This window comes from Rana temporaria, chromosome 1, assembly GCF_905171775.1.
Source record: "Rana temporaria chromosome 1, aRanTem1.1, whole genome shotgun sequence".
NCBI lineage: Eukaryota > Metazoa > Chordata > Amphibia > Anura > Ranidae > Rana > Rana temporaria.
Window position 1 is genome coordinate 355,196,669 of NC_053489.1, and position 24,935 is coordinate 355,221,603.

At 44.3% G+C, this 24,935-nt stretch overlaps 1 protein-coding gene and 1 pseudogene across 1 annotated transcript in view; both read left to right on the forward strand.

Moving 5' to 3' along the window:
- The window catches only part of INSR (insulin receptor), a 251,942-nt gene that overhangs the window by 41,443 nt on the left and 185,564 nt on the right, over positions 1-24,935 (forward strand). The window lies entirely within an intron of this gene.
- Positions 11,358-11,476, forward strand: LOC120925450 (annotated as a pseudogene).

Sequence of the window (24,935 nt, forward strand, 5' to 3'; positions counted from 1 at the left end):
CGACGGCGCGGCTATTTGTTTTTAGCCACTCCGTCGCGATCGCTCCCCGGAGCTGAAGAACGGGGAGAGCCGTGTGTAAACACGGCTTCCCCGTGCTTCACTGTGGCGGCGCATCGATCGAGTGATCCCTTTTATAGGGGAGACTCGATCGATGTTGTCAATCCTACAGCCACACCCCCCTACACTAGTAAACACACACACAGTGATCCCTAAATGTTACAGCGCCCCCTGTGTTTAACTCCCAAACTGCAACTGTCATTTTCACAATAAAGAATGCAATTTAAATGCATTTTTTGCTGTGAAAATGACAATGGTCCCAAAAATGTCTCAAAATTGTCCGAAGTGTCCGCCATAATGTCGCAGTCACGAAAAAAATCGCTGATCGCCGCCATTAGTAGTAAAAAAAAATAAAAAATATAAAAATGCAAAAAAACTATCCCCTATTTTGTAAACGCTATAAATTTTGCGCAAACCAACCGATAAACGATTATTGCGTTTTTTTTTACCAAAAATAGGTAGAAGAATACGTATCGGCCTAAACTGAGGAAAAAAAAAATGTATATATGTTTTTGGGGGATATTTATTACAGCAAAAAGTAAAAAATATTGCATTTTTTTCAAAATTGTCGCTCTATTTTTGTTTATAGCGCAAAAAATTAAAACCGCAGAGGTGATCAAATACCACCAAAAGAAAGCTCTATTTGTGGGGAAAAAAGGACGCCAAATTTGTTTGGGAGCCACGTCGCACGACCGCGCAATTGTCTGTTAAAGCGACGCAGTCCCGAACTGTAAAAACCCCTTGGGTCTTTAGGCAGCAATATGGTCTGGGGTTTAAGTGGTTAATGGGAGGGTACATGTGATCAGCACTGTCCAGACAGGAGGGTCAGGAGTCATGCAGCCTCATAGGACAGTCAGAGGAGAATGAAAATTCCTCCTACAAACTTTAATACTGCTGATGAGAAAAGGTGGTAGGTTAGCAGTATATATGTACTAAAATAATTGCATTTCTGTGTACCGTGGGAGAACAGATATAGTAAATGCAGGGTGCTGGGTTTAGTAACACTTTAAAACACACAATCTGCCTATTTCTTGTACCGTAAAAAGTATGTGAACCACTTGAAATTAACCGGTTTTCTGCAGTAATTTGCCATAAAATGTGACTTGATCCTCATCCACAGTGAATATAAAAAGTCAGGTTTCTGTGATGTAAAAAAAAAAAAATAGACAGCAGCGCTCCTGGCTCCTCCTATTCTCAGGTGCCACGTTGAAGAGCTGCTCTCCCTCAGGGCATTTGTGCGCCCGTGTCCTGCTGCTATTGACACAGACAGCAGGACTCGGTCCTGCCCTCGCCTCCCGCGTCATTGGATTTGATTGCCAGCAGTGAGAGCCAATGGCTGCACTGCTATCATAGAATAGAATGCATGAAGGTGAAAAACCTTGAGGGTTTACAACCCCTATTAAGTCCCTTTTTGAAGGTATAGCTATGTAAAACATTAAAAAGATGTGTCTATACTTTTTAAAATCCAGTAATAGACTGTCTAAGCCTGCTCTGCACATGCTCAGTTTTTCTCTATTTTTACACACTGCTGAATTTATAGAGGCCGATTTGCTGACAGCCGAAAAATTTACTGCTGTTTGGGGGGCTTCAGCAAAATGGCAGCATCCTTCAAAAAGAAACAGGAACAATATTGGAGACAATTTATAGCACACAATAATTTTGGTAGCATAATTCTTATGTAGAAGGTATGTTTCTTTTTAGGGGGTAAAGTTTCACTTTAAGCTGATGACACACAAACCATTCTAATTTCTCGTGTCTTTGCTGAAGACACCCATTAAACATTCACAGTCATGGGGAAAATGTTAGCGAACCCTTGGATTAAATAGTTGGGTGAACTTCCTTTGGTGGTAGTAATGACTTCAAGCAAGCACTGTCGGTCGCTCTGGATCAGACCTGCACAACTTTTAGGAGGAATTTTTGACCATTTCTCTTTTTTTATAAAACGGACACATTTGTAAGATGTGTGGTGTGATCTGCTCGCTTGAGGTAATTCCACAGCATCGCTATAGGTTCAAGGTTGGTGGTCTGACTGGGCCACTGCAAAAGACACCCTCAGATGGCACAGCATAAATAACACAAATGATTCTGTGATGGACATCATTGCATGGGGATCAGGAATACTGCCAAAAATCACTATCTGCGAACACAGTTCGCCATGCCTTCCAAAAATGCAAGGTAAAACTTCTCTCTCCTATCCTCTCTGGGCCAAAGCTAATTTAAAATAGTCTGTTGCAAAGTGGAAAACTGTTCTGTGGTCAGACACATTTAAAATTTTACATTTCTTTTTGGCAACCATGGGCGTTGCATCCTCCAGACTAAAGAGGAGAGAACCTTCCGGCTTATCAGCACACCGTTCAAAAGCCTGCATCTCCGTTGATATAGGGGTGCATTAGTGCATATGAAATGGGCAGCTTGCACACCTGCAAAGGCACCATCAATGCTGCCTTCAGGGAAGGCCTTGCATATTTCAACAGGACAATGTGTCATAGTGGGAAGAGTTTGGGTGCTTAACTGGCCTGCCTGCAGTCAAGACCTTTTACTATTTTACTATCAGAAAATATTTGCCGCATCTTGAAGCGAAGAATACAAAAAAAAAAACAGGACTGTTGAGCAGTTAGAATCCTATATCGGACAAGAATGGGACATTTCATCTCCTAAAACTCCTCTCTTCTGTCCCCATGCTGCACTGTGGTAAATATGACCCTGTCCCAACTTTTTTGAGACCTGTTGCTCTCATCAATTTCAAAATTCCCTTATTTTTTTTTCTCAAAATGTTCTCAGTTTATAAAGTGATTGTAAAATCTTTTTTTTTTTTTTTCAAATAAAAATATTAAACATGTTATACTTGCCTGCTCCTGTTACAGTGGAATTGCACAGAGCAGCCCGGATCCTCCTGTTCTTTGGTCCCTCTTCTGTGCTTTTGGCCCCCCTCCTATCAAGTGCCCCCACAGCAAGCAACTTGCTACGCGGTTACCCGAGTCACAGCTCTGTGTATCCTTTCAGACACAGAGCTGGGGCCCGGCCTCTCTCTCCTGATTGGCTGACTTTGAAAGCAGCGGGAGCCAATGGCGCCGCTGCTGTGACTCAGCCTAACAGGAGGGAGAGTCTCGCACGGCCAATACATTTGTGGACATATTAGGGGGAGTATTAGGGGGTGTTGGGGTGGCTGCTGCACATGGAAGGCTTTTTTATCTTAATGCATAGAATGCATTAGGATAAAACAACCTTCTGCCTTTACAATGCCTTTTAAACATTTTATGTTTTCTATTGTGAATAAAATAGTGGTTTATGAGATTTACAAATCATTATATTCTGCTTTTTATGTAGATTTTACACCACGTCCCAAGTTTTTTGGGATTGAGGTTGTACCCAGTGGCGGTGCGTCCATAGAGGGTGCAGGAGCGCTGCCCCCTCTTGCTCCTGCACCGCCACTGAATACAATACACAGATTCATGCATTGCATGAATCTATGTATTGTCGCCGCCCACTATTCAGATGGCCACCCCCTGGTGAGCGCCGGCCATCTGAATAACGGCAGCTGGTTGGTTTCGGAAGTGCCTATCAGAGCAATCGGCTCTGATAGGCTTTCCGATTACAGCCTGAGGCCTGTAATCGGCTTCCAAATAGTTAACCAGGGGACGCATGGGGTGTGCGTTCCTCGGTTAACACTGACAGGTGTCTCAGCCAATCTGGTTCTGGTTACCGGTAACCTGATTGGCTGAAGCCTCATCGAGTGCGGGAGAAGACATCGAGGGACGGTGGAAGGAGGATGGCTGACCCCAGTAAGGTAAGTGCCTGGCTGGGGGGTGGGGGGCTAGCAATCTGGCAGCATTTTACAATTTATGGGCACAGTGTCTGCGTTTGGCATGGCACAGTGTCTGCGTTTGGCATGGCACAGTGGCTGCGTTTGATGGCACAGTGGCTGCGTTTGATGGCACAGTGGCTGCGTTTGATGGGCACAGTGAGGCTGCAATTGTTTATCTTTTTTTTTTTTTTTTTTTTTTGCACCCCCCAAAACAATTTGAGCACCAGCTGCCACTGGTTGTACCCTATAATTGCTATTTCACAGGTTATCCCTTACTTCCACATCTGCAATCAGCTCTGTGTTTGTATTAGATGCATCGAAATTTGCTGAAACATATCGGCTGTAAATGGTGTTATCTGCATTTTGTCAGCAAGAGAAAAAGGTGCCAATAATCCCCCCCCCCCCTTCTACCTATCTTATCACTTTGATAAGACTAGCCCAGGATAGTCACAAGCCAGACTGAGCTGTCGAACCAGGTTTCTGATACTCCTATAAAGTCGTAATCTTCATGTTCCAGTTCTTCCATTCTATTTACCAAACTTCTAGCATTTGTGAACCTGCCTTTTAGTTTTGTAGGAACATATTCTTTTCTCCTTGTGTATACTGGGTTGCAATAGGATTCTTCCAGCCTACACATTGATATTAGGTACTTTAGTTACCCTACCAACACTTACCACAGTGGCATCCCCCGACTCATGCTCACTGCCTGGGATGGCTTTATATAGTAGGTCAAGCGTGTGGCTTCCCCAACCACCTAGCCTAAAAGTTCCTTTAACTTATTAGCCATCTTCTCCCTCAACAGAATTGCACCCTACCTATTTAACTGCCGTCCGTCCCGCTATAGAACCAATAACTAACCGAAAAGTCAGCCCAGTTCTTCAGGAGCCTATAACCCTTCTTCGTAGAGAAGGAGAAGGATCTGGGGGTTTTAGTTGATCATAAGCTCAATAATGGCATGCAATGCCAAGCTGCGGTTTCCAAAGCGAGCAAAGTCCTTTCTTGTATTAATAGAGGTATGGACTCCAGAGAGAGAGATCTAATTTTGCCCCTGTACAAATCACAAGGATATTGGGGAACTGGAGAAAATGCAGAGAAGGGCAACCAAACTGATAGCTCAGCTATGAGGAAAGATTAGAAGAACTACATTTATTCACTCTTGAGAAGAGAAGAATAAGGGTGGATATGACCCACATGTACAAATATATAATGGGACCATATAGTGAACTTGGTGTTGAGTTATTCACTTTATGGTCAACACTGAGGACAAGGGGGCACTTTTTACGTCTAGAGTAAAAGCGATTTTATCTCCAAATACGGAAAGGTTTCTTCACAATAAGAGCTGTGAAAATGTGGAACAGACTCCCTCCAGACGTGGTTCTGGCCAGCTCAGTAGATTGCTTTAAGAAAGGTCTGGATACTTTCCTAAATTGTACAGAATATAACGGAGTACTAAGATTTGTAGGTAAAGTTGATCCAGGGTAAATCTGATTGCCTCTCGGGGGATCAGGAAGGAATTTCTTCCCCTGCTGTAGCAATTTTTTTTTTGCCTTCCTCTGGATCAACTGTGAGTATGGAGTTGGGTTATGGGATTGTACTATGTTTTTTTTTTTTGTGGTTGGACTGGATGGACTTGTGTCTTTTTTCAACTATGTAACTATGTACACTAGTTCCTCAGCCACTAAAGAGGTTGTAAAGGTTTGTTTTTTATTTTCTAAATAGATTCCTTTTAAAGGGGTTGTAAAGGTAAAAGTTTTTTTCACCTTAATGCATTCTATGCATTAAAGTTAAAAAACTTCCGACTATACTGGCCCCCCATTATACTTACCTGACCCCTCGAAAGTCCCGAGTTCGGCCCCGACATCCTCTAGCCTGCCCGTTGATTGGCTAGAGCGGATGGATTGAAAGCAGTGCAGCCATTGGCTGGCGCTGCTGTCAATCACATCCAATTGATGCAGCGCGCCGAGGGGTGGGGCCGAGTGATACAGTGAGCCGCTATGGCCGCTCGCTGTATCACAGGAGCGCGCCCGCAAGGACTCCACACAATGCGAGCTTGCTCGCATGAATGTGTGGAGTTCTTGTGGGGAGGACCCGAGACAGCCTCCAATAATTGGACACCAGGTGTGCTATTTTTTCCTACAGCACTGAATGTTTAATGGGTGTGTTAAATAAAACATAATAATTTCTCATGTATTTATCAACTTAGACACGTGTTTTGTCTATTTTATGGCAAATTACTGCAGAAAACCAGTTGAGCACTTTGTATGGTACAGAAAGGGTACAGCTTACCAACAGTGAAGTACGGTGGAGGGAACATCATGATTTGGGCTTGCTTTGCTGTCTCAGGGCCTGGACCACTTGCCATCATCGAGGGGGGGAAAAGCAGACCTGCCATTTGCATGGGTGGTTTGCTTTAAAACGGCAAAATATCTTTCGAAAAGGTGAGAAAAGCTTTTTGTTTTAAATCCATACCAGGTTTGTGTATTTTTCACTTGCATGGGTTTTACTTGATTGTTTCCTAACACAATCCAAAATTCATGCTGGTAGACTAACTGGCTTTTAACTAATCTTTCTGTGGAACCAGTGGCATACAAGTGGGGGGCGGGTCGCCCCGGGGCCACACACTGAGGGGGTTTCCGGTCGCCGATTTACCCCCCCCCCCCCCCTCCGCGACTGAAGCAGAGAGTGCTGCGGGGTAAGGCAGCGGCAGAGAACACACATGGAGAGCCCGAGGTAGTGGTTTTGTGGGGGGGGAGGGGGGGGTGCGAGCAAGTCAGCAGATGTCACAGCCGAACTGAGCAGAGTGAAGCCACCTCCCCCTCCTCCTGCATGCACAGCACTGTGTAGACATAGAGGAGGGGGAGGCGGCTTCACTCTGCTTAGTTTGTCTGTGACATCCGCTGCCGAGACTTAGGGTCCTTTCACACGGAGCGGACCGTTTCTGTGTCCGCTCCGTGTGTCCGCCAAAGCTCAGCGGGGATCCCCGCTGAGCTTTCGGCGGATAGGGCGGTCCCCGCACACAGTGCAGAGACCGCCCTGTCTCTGCTCCGCTCTCCCCTATGGGGGATCGGATGCAGACGGACCGTCTGTCCGTCTGCATCCGATCCGTTCCGCCGAACGGAAGAAAAATAGGGTTTCTTCCGTTCGCAAAAGCGGATCCCGACGGACGCGGACGCTAGCGGATGCTCCATCCGCTAACAGACGCGATCCCATAGGACGAACGGTCCGCTAGTGTGAAATGACCCTTATCGGTGCCACGACCACGGAGAGAAGGGGATCATGGGTGTCCCGAGGCTTGGCTCGCACCCCCCCCCCCAAAGCCAGTAGCTCTCCAGTCTCCATGTGTGTTCTGATGTAGGGCGGGGAGGGGGGTCTGCACTGTAGGGGGGAGTTAACTGATCGAACTAACCCCAGGAAAAGTCAAGAAAGCTCCTTTGCTCCTGCATGCCAAACCTGGCAAGACTTACCCAGAGTATTTTGTTATGCCTTCATGAGGATTGAAACTTTCAGAAGCCGTAAGATGTTTTACTTCATGGCCACTGGTCTGTTTTTAGCCTCATGAATTATATGTATACCAAAACGTTTTTTATTTTTTAGGGGGAGTAGAATAAAGAAGGGTTAGAACCTTGTTTTAATTGCTGTCTGTTTCCCTACTAGGTAGCTTCTCTGTCTGTCCCGATGATCACTAAAAATGAGGGAAAATTCAAAGTTGTAACCAAAACAAGAGGTGATCCTGTAGCCCAACTCAGGGGCTGCACTTGCACTGCAAGGGTTACTTTCTGGCTTTGTCTAGGGGTTGAAATAAACACTTCTACTTATCTGATCCTCTTCTCCCCAGCAGATGGCTCTCCGGGGGCCTGCACTGTAGGGGGGGCCTGCACTGTAGGGGGGGTCTGTGTAACATGCAGAGGGGCCAGAACTGTTAGGGGGTATCTGTGTAACATACAGGCATCCAGAGCTGTGGGGGCTGTGTAAAATGTAATGGGGGTCCAGAGGTGTAGGGTGCTGTGTAATGTAAAAGGGTCCAGTGATGCAGGGCGCTCTGCAATGTAAAGGGGTCCAGAGGTGCAGTGTAATGTAATGGGGTCCAGAGGTGCAGGGTGCAGTGTAATGTAAAGGGGTCCAGAGGTGCAGTATGCTGTGTAATGTAAAGGGGTCCAGAGGTGCAGTTGTGGATAGGGTGTACACATAAGTGACAAAAAGATATTGAAGTATGCAAAGGGCACAGTGGGGTGTTTTTACATTTAATGGTGGGGGGGGGGGGGTGGTGCCAGATATAGGATCCGCACCGGGTGCCAAATGCTCTAGGTACGCCTCTGTGTGGAAGGGACACTTTTAACAGCATCTAGTAGGTGAGCAGGGACTTTTATATTTTGATGTATCACCCCCCTTTAATAGAATAAAAAATGTTTTGATTTGGCTGATGAAAACAACTCTAGTCCTTGTACAAGAGAAATGTTACTCCAAGGGCCCCATACACAATATAGCGATTTTCTGCTTGAAGCTCTAAAACGCTGAACAAGGTAAATCCCATCCATTTCAATTGCCCCTGTTCACATCTGATGCCTCGTACACACGACCGTTTTTTCCGATGGGAAAACTGCCATGTTTGCTCCATAGAAGTTTTCCCGACAGGAAAACTGCGAGCAAAAAATTGAGAACTTGTTCTCTTTTTTTTTTTTTTGCTGTGTTTTTTTGCTCTGCAGTTTTCCTATGGGAAACACTGCAGTGGAGCATACACACGGCCGGTTTTCCCGACCAAAGCTCTCATGGCAGTTTTCCTGTCGGGAAATCCGGCCGTGTGTAGGAGGGAAAAGCAACCGAGCAGGTTCACGGTTTTCCCCTTGGTTTTTCCGGCATACTTTTGACCGCCGGGAAAACCGATCGTGTGTACAAGGCATGAGAGTTCTTTTGCCTGTAGCCAAACGCTGGTTACCCAAAAAGGTACATGAGCTTCATGTTGGCAGATTGGTCCCCATAGACTTCAATGGGAACACCTGAAAATGCGTGACATGGGCGTTTTTTACAAGTTTTTTTTGTCGCTTGTTTTCTGCTCGAACAGCAGCTCTCTACCCCTAATCTCCTCCGACTACCCCCCCTCCCCCCACCACACCACCAGTGCTTTCTTTTTTTGCTAAACAAAAGCACCTGAAGCTGTAAAATTCTTGTAATACACCTCTAAAAACGCTCAAAATTCCTTAAATTTAAAAAGCCTAAAGCCCTGTACACACGATCAGATATCTGATGGAATCAAATCCGATGGATTTTTTCATCGGATGTCCGATGAAGCTGACTTTCATCAGTCTTGCCTACACACCATCAGTCAAAAATCCGACCGTGTCCAACGCGGTGATGTAAAACACTACGACACGCTGACTTGAGCATGATTGGATTTTTGACAGATGGACTTCCACACAGACGACCTTTTTTTTCTATTGGTTTTTTATCCATAGGAAAATTTTAAAACATGTTCTATTTTTTTTCACCGATGGAAAACAAACCGATGGGGCCCTCACACGATCGGTTTGTAAGATGAAAACTGTCCATCGGTCTGTTTTCATCAGACAAACCGATCGTGTGTACAGGGCTTCACAATTGCTCTGCACAGGATTGAATGCCGTCTTAATTTCTTAATTTGAAAATGGCAATTTATATATTTTCATTTATCTGTATCCCATGGACCTGCGAAGAAAATAGATTCAGATCTTTTTGATCCCATCTATGGCCGCAGTGCTGCACCCATAGTAGGTTTCCTGGCTGCACTATTAGTGCTCATCTCTATTTTAAGACATGGCAGTTATTTTTCAGAAGACATATTTAACAAAACCGTGGCTCTATTTAGCAATGTCAAAGGTTAACCTTGCAGGAAAGAACTTCACCCCCCTCCTCCAGGAGGAAATGGGGTTAAATTTGCTTTATCATTTCTGTGTGGCAAACATGTTGTTCTTAGAGTATTCCCCGCCCCCACCAAATACTCCTGCCTTCCGCCCACACATTCACTCCCTCCCTACTTCTGCCTAGTCAATTCACTCTCCCTTTTATCTAGTGCACGTCTCTGTCAATGTGTGTGCCTCTGTCTGTCTCTATCTCGGTCTGTCTGTGTGTGTCTCTCTATCTCTCTCTCTCTGTCTCTGTCTCTCTCTCTATCTCTCTGTCTCTGTCTCTGTCTCTGTGTGTGTGTGTCTCTCTCTCTCTCTCTCCCTCTCTGTCTGTGTCTCTCTCCCTCTCTGTCTGTGTCTCTCTCCCTCTCTGTGTGTCTCTCTCCCTCTCTGTGTGTCTCTCTCCCTCTCCCTCTCTGTGTGTGTGTCTCTCTCTCTCTCTCTCTCTCTCTCTCTCTCTCTCTCTCTCTCTCTCTCTCTCTCTGTGTCGGTGTCTCTCTCTCTGTGTCGGTGTCTCTCTTTCTCTGTGTCGGTGTCTCTCTTTCTCTGTGTCGGTGTCTCTCTTTCTCTGTGTCGGTGTCTCTCTTTCTCTGTGTCGGTGTCTCTCTTTCTCTGTGTCGGTGTCTCTCTTTCTCTGTGTCGGTGTCTCTCTTTCTCTGTGTCGGTGTCTCTCTTTCTCTGTGTCGGTGTCTCTCTTTCTCTGTGTCGGTGTCTCTCTTTCTCTGTGTCGGTGTCTCTCTTTCTCTGTGTCGGTGTCTCTCTTTCTCTGTGTCGGTGTCTCTCTTTCTCTGTGTCGGTGTCTCTCTCCCTCTCTGTCGGTGTCTCTCTCTCAATTCAATTCAATTTAATTCAAATAAGCTTTATTGGCAGGACCAAATACATGTTGGCATTTCCAAAGCAGTCTCTCTCTCCTTTTTTTTTTATTTGCTTATTCACACCCTTACATATTCCTGGTGACATCACTGTATCATGTTTCCTGTTGCCTGTTGTTTCTGTGATATATGAAATAACCTGCAGAAAACTGTTCACAAATCGCCTTCTTTTAAAGGTACTTTATTCTTTTACACTATTCTGGCAACAGGATATAAAGACCAGCTTTAGGCTGGCCATACATTATACAATTTTCTTGTACAACTTTCCTTTAGATTTACCAAAACCATATAATAGGAGGTCAAACCTAAACATTTTTAATTTGTATGCATTCAGGCAGGCCCTTGTACTACATAGTTGAAGGTAAATCTAAAGAAAATTGAATAACAAAATTGTATGGTGTATGGCCAGCTTTACACGCCCATAGAGATTGTTTTGTATGAGTAAAAGTTCTAAAACTGTTCGCAGATACTAGCTTTCTTCCAGCTGCTATTATTTTTTTATTTTTTTTAAATGTCACTGGATGACCATTCTCCAGGGTGAATAAGTCATACAGGTTTGAAAACCTTGCCACCTACATTATTTCCCTCTTTGGATATATTTTGGTGCAAGTGATGGTGGCATCTTTCTTTCAACATAGCTCAGCCTACGGCCAGATCACCCTGAATAGTCTCGGAGGCTAAGCAGGGTCAGGCCTCGTTAGTACTTGGATGGGAGACCACCTGGGAATACCAGGTACTGTAGGCTTAGCCTACGACCACATCACCCTGAATGCTCTCGATTTCGTCTGATCTCGGAGGCTTAGCAGAGTCAGGCCTGATAAGTACTTGGATGGGAGGCCACCTGGGAATACCAGGAGCTATAGGCTTGCCTGCAGCCCTGGACACCAATAATTTGGCGTTTAACCACTTAAGACCCTTTTTTTTTCCACAAATAGAGCTTTCTTTTGGTGGTATTTGATCACCTCTGCGGTTTTTATTTTTTGCGCTATAAACAAAAATAGAGTGACAATTTTGAAAAAAATGCAGTTTAGGCCGATATGTATTCTTCTACCTTTTTTTGGTAAAAATCGCAATAAGCGTTTATCGATTGGTTTGCGCGAAATGTATAGCGTTTACAAAATGGGGGATAGTTTTATTGCATTTTTATAATAAATTTTTTTTTTTGCTACTAATGGCGGCGATCAGCGATTTTTTTTTTTTTTTTTTTTCGTGACTGCGACATTATGGCGGACACTTCGGACAATTTTGACACATTTTTGGGACTATTGTCATTTTCACAGCAAAAAATGCATTAAAAATGCATTGTTTACTGTGAAAATTACAATTGCAGTTTGGGATTTAACCACAAGGTGGCGCTGAATGGGTTAAGTGTGACCTCATTTGTGTTTCTAACTGTAGGGGGGTGTGGCTGTAGGTGTGACGTCATTGATTGTGTTTCCCTATAAAAGGGAACACACGATCAATGACGGCGCCACAGTGAAGAACGGGGAAGCGGCGATCGGGTCTGTGGGTCTGCGGGTCCCGCGGTCACGGAGCTTCGGACCGGGCACGACCCATGGCTGGGCACTTAAAGACGACGTACCTGTACGTGCTTGTGCCATTCTGCCGACGTATATGTGCAGGAGGCGGTCCTTAAGTGGTTAAAGTGATATTAAAGGCAGGTTTTTAAAAAATGGGGTGAAAAAAATAACAAACATTACATACTTGCCTGATCTGTGCAGTAGTTTTGCACAGAGCACCCCCGACCCGCCTCTTCACAGGTCCCCCATTGGTACTTCTGGCCCTTCCCTCCTGCCCTGCTGTCTCATAATTGACTCACTGGCTGTGATTGACAGTAGCGGGAGACAATCCCGCAGGTGTCTCAGCCAATGAGGAGGAAGAGACCCAGGAAAGCAACTGCTCTCTTGCACATCGCTGGATCAAGATGGAGCTCAGGTAAGTATTGGGGTGCTGTTGCACACAGGTTTTTTACCTTCATGCATGGAATGCATGAAGGTAAAAAACCTTGAGCCTCTACAACCACTTTAAATTCATGCTTACAGCAGGCAATATCTACAGTTATACTATTCTTGCATGTCCCATTATCCTGATTTCTATGACCAGTTTATTCTGTAGATTTTTTTCTTTTCTTTTTCTTTTTCTTTTTCTTCTTTTTCTTTTTAATGAACATTGCCTTCGCCAGATGCAGGCACTGCATTTGACTTGCTTTTGTCTGCAGTACAAATTATTCTCACTGTTACAGTTGTTGTGGTTTAGGAAATGCAGCAATACTACACAATTAAAGTAAATGCAAAACTGCAAACTGGCAAATAAAGCATGCTTTAAATGCATAAAAACAAATCCATATATGCAAAGCCCTAAGGATGACCTTATTACACATTAATGGATAGATCTCCTGTCGCAAGAAAGAAAAGAGACAGGGGCCCGGATTACCCAAAGGACTTATGACGGCGTATCTCCATGTACGCCGTCGTAAGTCCGAATGTGCACCGTCGTATCTTTGCGCCTGATTCATAGAATCAGATACGCCTCACGGTTGCCAAGATACGAGCGGCGTAAGTCTCCTACGCCGTCATATCTTGGGGTGCATATTTACGCTGGCCGCTAGGGGCGCTTCCGTATATTTCCGTGTCGAATATGCAAATGAGCTAGCTACGCGAACGTACTTGCGCCCGGCGTATTAAAATACGCTGTTTACGTAAGCCGTCCGACCGCCGTAACTTTACCCCTCATAAAGCAGGGGTACGTCATGTTAGGTATGGACGTCGGAACAGCCTCGTATTTTACATCGTTTGGGAATGGGGATGGGCGTAGGTTACGTTCACGTCGACTAAACATTGAGCCGGCGTAATTTACGGCGAAAATTCGACGTGATACTGAGCATGCGTGCGCATGCGCCGTTCGTTAGGTGCGTCATTTACGCGGGGTCACGATTCATTACCATACAACACGCCCCCTACCAGCCTAGTTTGAATTAGGCGGGCTTACGCCGGCCCATTTACGCTACGCCGCCGTAACTTAGGGCGCAAGTCCTTTGTGAATACGGTACTCGCCTCTCTAACTTACGGCGGCGTAGCGTATCTAGGATACGCTACGCCTGCACAAAAATACGCCCTCCTACGTGAATCTGGCCCCTGCTGATTAAATTGCTGGCATTTTTGTGATGCGTCTTGTGATTCTGGCCTTTGCTTTTGCATTTGGTCATTTAAAAAAAATTGGAATGTACAGTGTATAGGAGCCTTAAAATATCAGCTGGGCTAAGAGAAAAGCCTACACGCTTGATCACTTATCTATATCTCACAAAGACATACATGAACTGATTAGTCCAGTTGTTGGTGGGCTGAGAAAAGGGTAAATGGTATGATTGATGTGGTTTACTCCAGATATGTTTGGATATTGCAGCTGGCAGTACAGTTGCATGGGGCAATGCAGTTGGGGGAGATTCTGCTTCTCTTTCATCCTGCTTCCTTAACCCCCCATTCTATTGTCAACACCTGCTGATTGTTTTTGAGCACGCTTGGGTTTATGGCTTTTCTTTGTAGTGCTAAAAGTAGCCATTGCTCCATGTCTCATCACTAAGGTTAATACTGTAAACAACTTTATAATTTGGGTCATCTTGGTATTTTTTTCATCCTTTCCCTTTTGTAAAGATAATATAGCCTAGCCTTACATGGGGCGTTCTGACATTTTGTATAGGAAGACTTTATATGTGCTATGCACCTGGACCCTCTTCCACTTTTATCTTTTTTGTTTTGTTCTAATGTGAGATCTAAAGATAAACTATATTTGTTTGTAAAACCGTTTTAGTGGTAAGTTTTATCTGTTGCCCTATATCTGTATGATATGTATGTCTCCTTCATATCTACAAGGAAGTCCTATCCTATGTACACTATATAGCAAAAGTGTGGACACCTGACCATCACATGAGCTGGTTGGACACCTCATTTCAAAAACAATGGACATTTGTCGTCGTTCCCCCCCCCCCCCCCCCCCCCCCCTACTATATTCCTTTGCAGCTTTAAACCGGAGTTCCACACATTTTTTACTTTATTAAAAGTCAGCAGATACTGCAGTATAGCTGCTGACTTTTAATAAACAGACACTCGACTGTCCCACTGTCCAGTGATGCGGCCACCCAGAGCCTCGCTACCCTCCTCTCCGTCGGGCACCATCATCGCACTGCGCATGCTCAAGTCTCGCTGCGTTCTGCTAGTGGCCAGGCAAATAAAATGACATGCCAAATGTGGCATGTCAGGGGTGGGGAGTGCTTAAAGCGGAAGTTCCACTTTTGGGTGGAACTCCACTTTAACTGCTTTGTTACATTTTGTTAAAGCTTTGTTTTGAATTACACTGTTTAGTTTGTGTGTGTGTGTGTGTGTGTGTGTGTGTGTGTGTGTTTTTTTTTTTTTATTTGGTGGCCAACCCAAAAAAATCTATTTCTAATGTGGTGATGCCACGTACCGTATGTACAGTAAGGTTGGGTTCACACTAGGGCCGAAACGACTAATCGATTAATCGATTATGAAATTAATCGATTACAATTTTCATAAACGATTAATCGGCCAGTAACATAAAAAAACTAAAATTAGCCTTTTATAGTACAAAAAAGCAAATCGCTACTGTAATTATTACTTTCACTGTCCCACAGTAAAAAAATGAACCCCCTTAGTAGCGATTATTTACTCTTTTTGTACTTATTTTTGTTTTTTTAACCCCATTATGTTATTAAATATCTCAGGCCTGGGTTCACACCTGTTTTTGGTGCTTTTTGCAGAAACACAATACAGTTCATTTACACGTTTCCTATGGGACACGTTCACATCCATGATTTTTTTTCAGCTGCTGTGTATTTGGAAAGGGCAAGGACTTTTTTAACGCAAAACGGTGCTATTCATTTTTTTTTTGGTCCAATATACTTCAATGAAGAAGCTGCAGAAAAGCTTGTAATGTGTTTTTGCGGCGATTTGTGTTTTGTAATCTGTCCAACAACAAATTGGCCCAAAAAAATGCTATTTTCTTTTTTTCTTTTTTAAGGCTATTTTTCGATTAATCGAAACAATAATTGGCCAACTAATCGATTATGAAAATAATCGTTAGTTGTAGCCCTAGTTCACACTGATACTACACGACAGTCATACGACTGTCATCCTAGTTTACTCTGCGAAATCAGTCCTACAGCCATCCGACTTAAATGAACAGGACTTGGATAGTCTGACTTGTCTTTTGACCAATCAAAACAATCCCAGTGTGAGATAAATTCCTTTTACTGCTGCCGTTATCACCATGTCAGATGTCACAAGTCGGATGGTTGGGACAAGGATCCTACTTTGATCCGACTTCAATGATATTCAAAAAGCTGAAGTAGGATCAAAGTTGGACCAAAGAAGTGCAGGGAGCATTTTAAAATCAAAGTCGGACCGACTTGTGTTGGACCAGTTAAGATGGCTCTCATGGGGAAACATTGATTTTCACCCGTCATGCGACATGAGCTCCCAATGTCGGAGCGTTTGTCGTACAAGTGTGAACCCAGGCTAAAACCTTGGATTGCGAGTAACTTGGTCTGCAAGTGTTTTACAAGATCAGCGATTTTTTTTTTTTTTTAATACATTTTAACTTGATAAACTATTGAGGTCTTCCAATGCGAGTAGTAGTGTCCATGACTGATTATAAGGCTTGGTTCACACTACTGCGATTTGGCATCCGACTTGTTCGCCTACAAGTTGCGTGACATGTGAAATCCCACTTTTGTCAATGAGAACTGTGTTTATTAGTACTACTGAAGTCGCTCTGACTTTAGAAAGGGTTCCTGTACTACTTCAAGGCGACTTCTATCCGACTTTTGCCCATAGACCTTTAATGGAAGTTCTCCAAGTCAGATCCTTATTTTAATTCATGTGATTTGGAACTGACATTACAGGAAGATTATCCAGGCATTCCCTGAAGTTGCCTAGAAATTGCCTGGCAAGGTCGTGCCAACTTTCAGGTTGTGGCAATGTGAACCGCCTCTCTTCTCTTTTATACTCTGTAGCTCCTGAAGTGCAGGTTAATTTGTTTTATTTTTACAGTACATGTATTTTGTATTGCTGTAATAATTTTTATATGAATAAATGGCTGTGGAACGAATCATCTGAGTTTCCATTATTGCTTATGGGTAAATTTGCTTTGATATACACTCGCTTTGAATTACAAGCACATTTACGGAATCAATTATGCTCGCAATCCAAGGCTTTACCGTACATTATTTGTTAGTACCTGTAGTAGAGCCCAACAGCAATAGGTTTTTCTTCTCTACATAAATACTCTAATGCTGACCATACATGCACAGAATTTCATCCGTTTGCAGACTAAGGGCCAGATTCACGTAGATCAGCGGATCTATAGATCTGCTCGATCTACGTGATTTAACATCCGCTCCCGCAAGTTTGAGAGGCAAGTGGCTAATTCACAAAACACTTACCTCCAAACTTGCGGCAGCGGATCCTAAATCCCCCGGCGGAATTCAAATTCCGCGGCTAGGTCCCCCCGTTCCCACGCCGATTTAAAAGCGCATGCGCCGTCCGGGGAATTTCCCGGCGTGCATTGCTCCCACTGACGTCGCTAGGACGTCAGTGGTTTCGACGCTTACCTAAACGACGTCCATCCGTATTCTAGAACGACTTACGCAAACGACGTTAAAAAATTCAAATTCGACGCGGGAACGCCGGCTATACTTAACATTGGCTGCGCCTGATAAAAGCAGGGGTAAGTATACGACAGGTAAGCCGCTACGGAAACGTCGTAAGAAGACTGCGTCGGGTCCGCGTACGTTCGTGAATTTGCGTATCTCGCTGATTTACATATTATTCAAGGTAAATCAGCGGGAACGCCCCCGGCGCCATTTTTAAATTGAAAAAAAGATCCGACAGTGTAACAGTTACACCTGTCAGATCTTAGCCCTATCTATGCGTATCTGATTCTATGAATCAGGCGCATAGATAGGACCAGTGTAAGTCAGAGATACGATGGTGTATCTCTTTGTGAATCTGGCCCTAAATGATTATTTGTCGGTCTAAAGCCAATTGGCCACTAACTGGCAGAATTAACTGGTTTATATGATTTGTTTCCATCATCGTAGTGACCATCAGTTGGGTAACAGTAAAAACATATATAAATTATACAAGACTGCATAGTCTTATTGTTTCGATTACAAAATACACATATACACTTTTTAGTTGAAATGGTAAAGTTTTTGCCTCTGATCAATCGATATTAGCTGGGCCCACGGTCAAAATTGTCGGTAAAGTTGGGTCCACTAACAGCACGTTTGTCGAATGATCTTTCCGAAAATGACCAGTTTCGGACGAAATTCTGTGCGTATATGGCCTGATGGCTGACTTAGATCAAGCACTAATCAAACTGCTTTATTTTTTTAAGGCTAATTCACACTGTGCAGTGACTGGTGTTTTACAGCACAATTGATTTCTGTGTGTCCTATTCACACTGAAACACAGAATTTTATCACAACACATTGTACAATCTCGCATGCACTGTACAATGGCATGAATTACTTCAAATTAGGTTTTGTGCACAAAAAAAAAGGAGCCGTGGGAATGCGCTGAATCACGGATCACACTGCCCCCTACCGCAGCTGGAACGGACAGCTGCCAGAGAGGTAAATCGCTCCAGCAGGTGCTCGTTCCAGTTTGAATTCAGCCTTAAAATATAACTAGAGTTTAAAGTAGAACTATAGGCAATACTTTTTCTTTTTCCCCCCTTTATTTTGGATTAAGTAAGGGAAGGTTATAACCCCCTGTCAGTTATTATGCCATCTGTGTCTCTTTAGGGAGATTTACCTTCACTTCCGTCAGATAGCCAAAAGAAGTAGTGAAAGAAATTCCCTGCTAATTAAAGCAGTAGTAAGCCGCCATGCTTTTTTTTTTTGCAAGGTAAAGTTGTAATGCATCGTATACTAGCACATAATGTGAAACTTAAAGACCTCCAGCAACATGCTGTCATCGCTGACAGGGCTTTCCTTTTACCCAGGTCTTCCTTCTGGGTTTGTATCCTCCGGTTGTCTGGCTGTGCCAAGATGATGTCACCCCTGCGCATGCGCACGGGAGCCACTATTTACGGACAATTTTTTGTGATGCTGCACTGCGTTGCTTTAACTGACAATTGCGCGGTCGTGCGCGCTGTACCCAAACAAAGTTGCCGCCCTTTTTTCCCCCCAAAAAATAGAGCCTTCTTTTGGTGGTATTTGATCACATCTGTGGTTTAAATTTGTTTGCGCTTTGAACAAAAAGGAGCGTACATTTTGAAAAGAAAATAATTTGACTTTTTGCTAGGGTTGTCCCGATATCCATACTAGTATCGGTATCGGGACTGATACTGAGCATTTGCGCGAGTACTTGTATTCGCGCAAATGCTCCCAATGCTTTATCTGAAACTTTTTTCTTTTAAGTGATGAGAGGGGGCGGAGAGCGGGGTTTAAAAGGGGCTGAGAAGAAAAAGAAGAAGAAAAAAATAAAAAAAGGGGCTGAGAGGGTGCTAAGAGGGGTGGAGAGCGTGCTGAGAGGGGTGGAGAGCGGGCCGAGCGGGTGCTAAGAGGGGCTGAGAGGGTGCTAAGAGGGGCGGAGAGTGGGCTGAGAGGGGTCGAGAGAAGGACTCTCTCTGGCGCTGTATGAGTTTTCGGGATTGTGGGGACGCTGCTGAGCACTGAATGTCCCTGGATATGTGTGCGGAGTATGTGTTCGCCCCCCTGATGAAGTGTCCTTTCCATGCCATCTCCGAGCGTCATACAGTGCAGCTGTCAGAGGATCGTGCTGCAGTGGCACTGAGCAGGTCTGTGCAAATTACAACACCGTAACAAGTGGATACAGGGGTTGGCGGCATGGACACTTACTGTGTGCTCATCATGAGTGGTCATCATGAGTGAGATCTGCAGGACTTCCACACACCAACCCCCTCCCCATCGGCTGTCAAAGAGGGATCCATTCCTCTATCCACATCTATGCTATCCTAGAAATTCCACTACAAGGCAGCTCTCCTCCACTTCTACAGCCAGGATCCATGCAGGAGAGGACACAGAAAGCACAGACAATGCACACACATGTTGCACCCACACAATACACATGTTACACCCACACAATACATGTTACTAGGGTTTTCCCGATACCGTTACTAGTATCGGTATCGGGACCGATACTGAGCATTTGCGCGAGTATTTGTACTCGCACAAATGCTCCCGATGCTTCACCAGATACTTTTTTAAGTGACGAGGGGGCGGAGAGTGGGGTTTAAAAGTGTCTGAGAGCGTGCTAAGAGGGACAGAGTGGGCTAAGAGGGGCGGAGAGAGGGCTGAAAGGGGCGGAGAGCAGGACGGACAGCAGAGCAGTCCTCGGCAAGTGAAATTTGCTTTTTATTTTTTACTTTTATGTGGCACTGGTAGATGGCACTGATTGCACTGATAGTGCCATCTACCAGTGCCACATATCAGTGCCATCTATCGGTGCCCATAAGGGCCACCTATCAGTGCAATCAGTGCCATCTATTAGTGCCCACAAGTGCCACCTATCAGTACCAACCACCTGTCAGTGCCACTTAGTGCCCATCAGCACCAGTCATCAGTCAGTGCCCATAGGTGCCACCTATCAGTCCCCATCTGTCAAACTGTCACATGACATTAAAAAAAAGTATCAGTAATCGGTATCGGCGAGTACTTGGAAAAAAGTATCGGTACTTGTACTCGGTCTTAAAAATCGGGACAACCCTACTTTTTGCTATAATATCTTCCACATATTTTTGAAAATAAGCGTATATTGATTGGTACTTTGCCCAAAAGTTATAGCGTCTACAAAATAGGGGATAGATTTATAGCATTTTTACTAGTAATGGCAGCGATCTGCGATTTTTAGCGGGACTGTGACATTGCGGCGGATAGATCGGACACTAGGGGTTAAATGTGTTCCCTCGTGTGTTTCTAACTGTGGGGGGATGGGACTGACTGGAGGAGGAGACAGATCGCTGTTCCTAATTACTAGCAACAGCAGATCTGTCTCCCCTGTCAGAATTGGGATTTGTGTGTTTACATACACAGATACCCGTTCCGGCTCTCGTGATCAGGGATGGCTGGCTGACGTTGCGGCCACGCGCATCGGGTCCAACGTCATGCAGCAATAGCTCTTGAAGGAGCCGACATATCAGTACGCCGATTCGCAGGAAGGAGCCAATCTGCCGCCGTATAATGATGGTGGCTGGTTGGCAAGTGGTTAAGGGAAAACACTGAAATGTCACCATTTGAATATTTCCCCTCTATTACTGGGGGCAGACCAAAATTTGGGATTTTCATTTACTTTTGAGAACGGTAATCAGAACAAATAGAGAGGGTGAATCTCCAGGTGTTCTAATCCGTTTGCCTTTAGTTTAAGGGCCCTTTCACACGGGCGGATCAGTAATGATCCGCCTCCGTGTGTCCGCTTTGCTCAGCAGGGATCCTCCGTAAAATCCCTGCTGAGCCGTCAGCTGACAGGGCGGTCCCCGCACACTGTGCAGGGACCACCCTGTCTTTCCTCCGCTCTCCCCTATGGGGGGATCGGATGAACACGGACCGTATGTCCGTGTTCATCCGATCCGCCAGACGGAAGAAAAATATGATTTTCTTACGTCCGAAAAAGCGGAGCTTTGCAGAGGCGGGTGATTACGGGTGTCAGCGGATGGTCATACGCTGACACCCGCAATCGCATAGGGACCAATGTATGTCCCGTTTTCATCCGCAACGGATGGATAAAAATGCGGACATATGGTCCGCACATGTGAAATGGGCCTTACTTTAGCTGTCAACCACTTGATGCCAAATCGCATACATGTATGTGATTAAATTCAAGTGGTTATACTGGGATGATGCCTGCATTTTTTCAGGAGTTGATCGACTTTTTTGTAAAAGCCATACTAGCGGCTAATTAGCTGTGACCGTTCCCGCCGGTGCCTCTCCGGGCTCTGCCGTCCCCCTGGCGAGTCCACAATGAAGTCGGCGGGGACTGGAAAATCCCCAATGAGCTCTGTTATAGGAAACTGGAAGCGATGAGTATTACTGTAAATTCCAGTTTCTCTGGAAGTAAACAGTTGCACCACTTTTAAATTGTGAAAGCATCTGATCGCATTGATCTTAGTGTGATCAGATGCTTTTAAGGGCAGAGGAAATATCGGGGGTCCAATAGACCTCAGATCTCTCCATAAAGATTACCTGTCACTGCCTAATTGCTGTCACAAGAGAGGTTTACATTTCTCACGACAGCAATAAAAGTGATTAAAAAGAAATAAATGAAAATAATTAAAGAAAATGTGTAAAAATAAAATACTTCCCCTTGGTCGCGGGTAAAGGCATGCGGTGATCCTGAGGTATTGCCGTGAATGTCAGAGCAAGAGCAATAGTTTTAGTACCAGACCTCCTCTGTAACTCTAAACTCATAGCCTGTCAGGCTGGGTTCACACCTAATGCCGATGCAGCTCCCAGCAGAGGTCCTGTGCGCCCTGGTTCAGCGTTTCAGGTCTGATTTCAGCCCAAATTTTTGTCTGAAACGGACCAAAAGACACACAGGGCTCCTATGTAAATGTGCACTGGAGCCGCATCGGAGATATGTGAACTGGCTCCATAGAGAGCCGGTCACAATCTCCTGCTGTTGTAAATTGAATGCGGTGATCCCGCATCCAATTTGCAATAGTGTGAGACCAGCCTAAAGCTTTTTAACCCCTTGCCGACCAGCGCACAACATACATTGGCATGGCTGGGCAAATGGGCGTACCTGTACGTCCCCTTTAAATCGCGGCATAGTGGGCGCGCCCACTAAAGAGGGCTAATGGGGGAGGTCTCTAATGACTCGTTCACACAGGTGCAGAGACCTATAGAGCGTGAAGAAATCTCATGTTTATGTGCCTAGGTGGCACAGACGCCACAACCGCTCGATTCTTCCTGCACATGTGTTTATATCCATACAGGGATGGATGCATGGTTGTTGATGCATGTATATTATTTAAAGGTCTGTGGCTGTGTGCAACACCTGTGCCTCCCATGAACATAAAACTGTGCTCAGAGCATTTGCTTCTGCACCCATGTGTCATAAACGACAGATCACTATGCTATGACAGTGATCACTCGCCAATCAGAAGTCAATCCTTTTGACTCCTGATCGTTTGTCTAGGACCAAGCGATGTTGGTGACACTTCAGTCTCTGTGCTGTGGGTGCACGATGAAGCATGCTCCTATCACAAAAAACATGCTGCCTATATGCATAAATACTGTAGTTTGCAAAGTGGTTGGAGTTAAAGGATCACTAAAGGAATTTTTTTTTTTTTTTAGCTAAATAGCTTCCTTTACCTTACTGCAGTACTGGTTTCATGTCCTTATTGTTCGTTTTTGCTTTGAAGTAGCTGTAATTCTGCTCTGATCTCTACACTTCCTGGTTGCCTGTTTCCTTATAACCATGGTACTGGGAGCTTTTCACTGTAGGTCTAAGCTGTCATTACTGTGTGTCTAAAACTTAACAGAACCAATCAGATTCATTTTAAAAACAAAACACTGCCCTGGATTTGTTTGTTTTTGTTCTGTGTGTCTCTCTAGTTCACAGGAACATGAAACCAGTTTAAAAGTGAAACTAACCTGCAGGCACATTATATGATTGATTTTTATCTATTTGTAATCATTTTTAAAAGGAATCGGTTAACTTTTATGTCTCTATACCCTGTAAACAGTAATTTCAGCAAAAAAAATGTTTTCCTTTAGTGACCCTTTAACCACTTAACGCCCGCCGCACGTCCACAGAATGGCACGTACAGGCAGATGGGCGTATATATACGTCTCCGGCCTTCAAACGGGTCGGGGGTCCGATCGGGCGGATTCCCGTGGGGAACGATCCGGGACGACGGTGCGGCTATTTGTTTATAGTCGCCCCGTCGCGATCGCTCCCCGGAGCTGAAGAATGGGGAGAGCCGTATGTAAACACGGCTTCCCCGTGCTTCACTGTGGCGGCTGCATCGATCGAGTGATCCCTTTTATAGGGAGACTCGATCGATGACGTCAGTCATACAGCCACACCCCCCCGAAAGTTGTAAACACACTCTAGGTGAACCCCAACTCCTACAGCGCCCCCTGTGGTTAACTCCCAAACTGCAACTGTCATTTTCACAATAAAGAATGCAATTTAAATGCATTTTTTGCTGTGAAAATGACAATAGTCCCAAAAATGTGTCAAAATTGTCCGAAGTGTCCGCCATAATGTCGCAGTCACGAAAAAAATCGCTGATCGCCGCCAATAGTAGTAAAAAATTTTTTTTTTTATAAAAATGCAAAAAAACTATCCCCTATTTTGTAAACGCTATAAATTTTGCGCAAACCAATCGATAAACAATTATTGCGATTTTTTTTTTTTTATTTTACCAAAAATAGTTAGAAGAATATGTATTGGCCTAAACTGAGGAAAAAAAAAAAATTTTTATATGTTTTTGGGGGATATTTATTATAGCAAAAAGTAAAAAATATTGCATTTTTTTTCAAAATTGTCGCTCTATTTTTGTTTATAGCGCAAAAAATAAAAACCGCAGAGGTGATCAAATACCACCAAAAGAAAGCTCTATTTGTGGGGAAAAAAGGACGCCAATTTTGTTTGGGAGCCACGTCACACGACCACGCAATTGTCTGTTAAAGCGACGCAGTGCCGAATCGCAAAACCTGGCCTGAGCATTTAGCAACAAAATGGTTAAGCAAAGATGTTTTTATTTCAAATTATGTGAGCAGATTGCAGTTCCTCTTTAATATTCTGGACAGCGGGATGTTTTCACTAACAGATGAGCTGACCAAATCTGGTAGTCACTACATGTTTTGGTGAGTAGGTAATGCAGAACTGGAATATCTAATCGAAAACAGTGTTAGAAGGAACATGATATGTCAGTTTGCAGATAAAGGGGATTTCGTTTGTTCCAAAAATAGTCCCATGTAAACAGCAAAATAGGAAAATGTTTGCCATACAATAACAGTGTATTCTAGAGCAGTTAATAATTGGGTAACAAATGATACTGCCAGAGGCCGACACTGTAGGAGGAATGGAAGCATTTGTATAAGCCAAACATACTCTCCCAAAAGCAGCTACCCGTCTTTTGCTTGTACAGCGTTTAAACACATTTCTTCATGTTTAGTTGTAATTCTTTGTACATTTGGAAGTCCTAAAATGTGACAGCTTCTAACACCATTTGAAAATGATCACCCACATTTATGAAACCAGAAAGAAAACATTTTTGTGTTGTCTGTACCAACCCAGCGCTGCCTACGATTGGACCTATACCACAGTAAGGGCG